Here is a 5,270-nt window from a genome sequence, read left to right as displayed (position 1 = left end):
TCAGCTGTCAGTGTAAGGGAAAGAAATAATAGTTGTGTGTTTTTCTTTCAAGAAAATAATTTAAAGGTCAATTTTACTCAGATTAAGATTTTAACAGGGTCGGAACTAAAACATTTTTATAGCTAGTTCCACAAACCTAACAAAATATGAAAAATACTCTGTACTTCCAGGTTTAGTCGCCCCCCTTCCCCACACACAAACTAGTCCTGTTTGAGACAGTTTCTATATTCTTGAACAATATCCTAGCATGAGTTACATGAGTGATTTGTAAGCAATCTTCATTGTAGACTGATTTTGCTAGAATCCCACAAATAAACCAAAGTATGCCACTTCCTTTACCTGCAAGTGAGGCCATGTGATCATTCCATTTCACACCCCTGTCAAGTGTTACACCCAGGTAACTGTAAGAGCTGACAAATTCCAACTGTGACTCATTGATATTTAAGTCATAGGATACTACAGTTTTTCATTCTGTGAAGTACACAATTTTACATTCCTGAACATTTAGAGCAAGATACCAGTCTTTGTACCACTTTTAAATCTAATCAGTATGTGATTGTATAGTTGTGCAATTCTTTTTCAGTAACTACTGCTTGTAACAAGGCAGAATTTATCTATTCCACAGAGATACAGAGAACTCAAAGTTGGATTTGTGTTGTCACCTATCTGTGAAGAAAATGTAATGTTAGTTTTTCACTACAGGCCTCGCTGTTGTTTCAGGACAGAGCCCTTTAGTTAATTTCTCCTTCCCATTAAACCATTGTGCCAACAGCCTTGCCGCAGTGGTAACACCTGTTCCCGTCAGATCACCGAAGTTAAGCACTGTCAGGCTGGGCTAGCACTTGGATGGGTGACCATCCAGTCTGTCAAGTGCTGTTGGCAAGTGGGATGCACTCAGCCCTTATGACACAAACTGAGGAGCTACTTGATTGAGAAGCAGCAGCTCCAGTCTCGTAAACTGACATACGGCTGGGAGAGCGGTGCGCTGACCACATGCCCCTCCATATCCAAATCCAGTGATGCCTGTGGGCTGAGGATGACATGGCGGCTGGTCAGTACCATTGGACCTTCCAAGGCCTGTTCGGACGAAGAGGGAGAGAGAATGAACTGTGTAACACCAGCTTTTTACATTGTGAAATAATGTGTGTGCAGTCATTGGTGTTGAGAAATGAATGAACAGTTAACACTAGCTGTTTTACATTATGAAATGATTTCTTTGCTGGAATGTTTAAACAAGCCAGTATATATTATTATTATAGGACCAAAAGCATCAATACAAAGAACATACAGAATACGTGAAACAAGTAACTTAAAATAAACATGTCCAGCTATAAGTGCATAGAAGATTACACCATGATGACCAAAATTGGGCTACTTCAAAGCACATGCAGTTGCTTGACATAGATTTTCTTCTGTACAGGGGGCAGAACAGAGCAGTAGCAGAGCAAGTAGTCTGTGATTTGTGCTTCTCTCAGTATGAGCAATGACTGGAAATCCCTAAGAGATTGAGTGTGTCCCATGTAGTTCATTTTGCTGGTGGCCTGAAAGATTTTCAAATGGTCGAGACGAATAGGGATTGTTTAGGACCTGTGTTTTCCATATTGCCATTCTTGCTTTGGATGGAGTTGTTGGCAAGATGTTTGCTAGTTTGCATCAAGCTTTTTATTTTATTTATCTCGATTTCTTGATGGTTGTTATGTAATCATTCAGTGAATGTCGAGGCTTGGTGACAAGGTTCGTTCTTCATACACTGGCAGCAAATTCACAATACTGTCCAGGGAGGGTGTGGGGTATACCTGCCAGAAATTTTGTGCAGTTATTCACCTGATTGTTGCCTTGAGCAATTAATCAAAGAACCCACTTGTGAGAGTAACATCTTAAATGTGGTTACAAACAGGTCCAAAGTTTTGGACTCACCACAGAACAGAGAATCAGTAATGATTAGGCCACTATAGCAGTATTGACTACATTTAAGTAAGAATGGAAAGAAAGGTAGGATGATATTTCTGCTTAGTACACGCAGCAAGAAACAGTTTTAAGATTACCTAAGTAGTCAACATGAATATTTTATCTCCAGCACTGAGAATGTTGAACATCAATGGACAAAGTTCAAGAATCATAGCGTGTAGGCTTTCACGGCCAGCATCTTCAGTAATTAAAACTTCCGGGCTAAGAGGCCGTGGTCCAATGTAGAAATACTTCTCCCTGACGTTTCGTTGCCAGCTGCGAGCAACATCATCTGAGGCGAGTCTATGACTGGCTTCTAGGCCGTGGAGGTCCTGTTTATATAGAGCGTGTAGAGGGTGCCACCACTCGTCACATGCTGGCCAAGTTCAGAGTTGAAACAATCTTCAGACCCACCAAGAAGGTTAGTGAATGCTTAAGATCGGCAAAAGATGCACGACACCCTTTAGCTACTCCTGGTGTGTATAAGATTCCGTGTAGTTGTGGGAAAGTTTACATTGGAACCACAAAAAGAAGTATCAATACTCGCCTAACTGAACATAAAAGGAACTGTCGACTGGGACACAAGGACAAATCGGCTGTAGCGGAACATGTTTTTGAAATTTAGTGAGACGTGTGTGCTAGCTAAGACATCGCATTATTATGCACGTATGTATAGAGAGGCTGTAGAGATTTTTAAACACCACAATAATTTTAACAGGAAAGAAGAAGGCTTGAAGGTAGATAAGATATGGCGATCGACTTTGTACCAAAGATGTGACAATCGATTACCTTCGATCAAGAGTAATGATGCCAACCAGAGATAGTTTTACTGTTGACAACACGTGACGAGTGGTGGCGCCCTCTACACGCTCTATATAAACAGGACCTCCACGGCCTAGAAGCCAGTCGTAGACTCACCTCAGATGATGTTGCCCGCAGCTGGCAACGAAACGTCAGGGAGAAGTATTTCTACTATTGGACCACGGCCTCTTAGCCCGGAAGTTTTAATTACTAAAGTTCAAGAATGTTGAACAACAGGCTTTATCAGGGATGTGCCAAGCACAGTTGCGAGGGATGGGAAAGATCTGCAGTGGTTTGATAGCTGTGTTGGAAAGCTGCTCCAATGACAAAGAAAGCTTCACTGCAGATTCAAATGCAGCCAAAGCCTCATGGACAAACAAAGTCAAAATTACCATTAGGAGAATGATGCCCATAGCATTCAATGGATTTGAAAGTAAAATTCTATTTACTGGCCTGACATAAAATCCTAAGAATTTTTGTTTTTATATTAAATAAGTAAGTGGAACATAGCCATCTGTTCAGAAACATGGTAACCATAATGGCACTGAAAAGTGAACACAAAGAGAAGGTGGCAAAAGCTCTAAAATTTAACTAAGATTTCTCCCTTAAATAGTCACATGAATGCCAAAATGATAGTCACTAAACTAAAATGACTTAATAGAGGAAAGGCAAGATAACAATATGATTCTATGTAGAAGAACTTGCAGTTCTTTCAGCAGTTGACTACCATAGGCCGCTTGAGGAATGAAGTGTTTGAAGTAATTAAAAAAATGAGCAAGTCAGTCCTATTTTCAAGAAGGGTCATAACACAGACTCACACAACTACAGGCCTCTATCATTGATGTCCATCTGTTGGAGAATTTTGGAACAAGTTTTGTGCTTTCTTACTGGAAATCAAAAGTAGGGTAGTAGTTACCAATGCCCAGATTAATGCCATGTTCCTTATCTCCTGGAAGGAATTCATTACAGTTCTGCACTGTTGCTTCATAGGCAAAATACAAGTTTACAGAATACTTTTTCAAGTGGAACACAGTATTTCACTCACATTAGGGAGAAATCTTCAGATGTGAAAATAATTTCATCAATAATTGATTGTTTTCGTTGTTATATTAAATATATGGGAATACTGAGCAATTTAAAGTGGAACCAAGCACATAAAATTAATTGTAGGAAGGCAGAAGTTAAGCCTCTTTACAAGAGGGGGATAAAGAGATACCATCAAACTATCAACCAATTTCACTTTTGCCAGCTTTCTCAAAAATACTTGAAAAGGTTGTGCCCAAGCGTCTCCTTAAGCATCTGACTGCAAATAATATATTGCCCAAGTCACAGTTTGGATTTCTTAAAGGTTCTGGTATAGAGAAAGCTATTAACACTTACAGTGAGAATTTACTTAATTCATTAGATAATAAATTAGAGGCTGTGACCTGTCAAAAGCCTTCGACTGTGTGAACCACAGCATTCTCTTAAGTAAATTAGAATATCAGAGTGTCACTGGCAAATTGTTTGAGTCTTATCTACCTAACAGGAAACAAAGGGTGTCGTTGCAAAATACCTGTGCAGTCTTCATCTGACTGGGAATTAACTACAAGTGGTATTCCTCAAGGTTCCATCTTGGGTCCATTGCTTTTTCTTGTGCGCATTAATGACCTGTCATCTGTTACACTGCCAGATGCTAAGTTTGTTTTGTTTGCAGGTGATACAAACATTGCAATAAGTAGCAAGTCAAGTAAAGATTTACAAATAGATGCTAATCAAATTTTCACTGACATTAATAAGTGGTTTAAAGCTAATTCACTGTCATTAAACTTTGAGAAGACCCACAGTATGCAGTTCACAACCTGTAAGAGATTTCCTTCCAGCATGAGTATAACATATCAAGACATGCAGATCGAAGAGGTTGACAGTGTAAAATTTCTGGGATTACAACTCGTTAATAAATTCAGTTGGGAAGGGCATACCACAGAATTACTTAAGCACCTAAACAAGTCTGTATTTGCCGTGAGAATGATGTCAGATGTAGGAGATATAAATATAAAAAAAAAACTTGCATACTTTCATTCTATTATGCCATATGGGATCATATTCTAGGGCAACTCATCAAACAGAGCAAAAATTTTAGGGTGCAAACACATGTGATAAGAATCATTTGTGGTGTAAATTCAAGAACATCTTGTAGAAACTTGTTCAAGGAACTTTGTATTCTAACCACTGCTTCTCAGTATATTTATTCCTTAATGAAATTTGTTGCAAGTGACACATCTCTTTCCAACCAATAGCTCAATACATAGTATCAATACTAGGAATATGGACAATCTACATAAAGATCTAAAATCACTTACCTTGGTCCAAAAAGGGGTCCAATATTCAGGAACACACATTTTCAATACATTGCCAGAAATCATTAAAAACTTGGTTTCAGATAAAGCATGGTTTAAACAGAGTTTGAAAGACTTTTTGAGAGGCAACTCCTACTCCATAAATATTTTAACAGAACTGTTAAGCCAGCTTAAGGGGAGTTG

The 5,270-nt window shown here is 38.9% G+C and overlaps 1 pseudogene; it reads left to right on the top strand.

Annotated features, from left to right (window-relative positions):
- The first annotated feature begins 764 nt into the window (after window positions 1-764).
- On the top strand, window positions 765-882 carry LOC124791153 (annotated as a pseudogene).
- Window positions 883-5,270: the final 4,388 nt, after the last annotated feature.

The sequence above is a fragment of the Schistocerca piceifrons genome, chromosome 3 (genome assembly GCF_021461385.2).
Source record: "Schistocerca piceifrons isolate TAMUIC-IGC-003096 chromosome 3, iqSchPice1.1, whole genome shotgun sequence".
In the NCBI taxonomy this organism is placed as follows: Eukaryota; Metazoa; Arthropoda; class Insecta; order Orthoptera; family Acrididae; genus Schistocerca; species Schistocerca piceifrons.
This window is presented reverse-complemented; position numbering and strand designations above follow the sequence as displayed.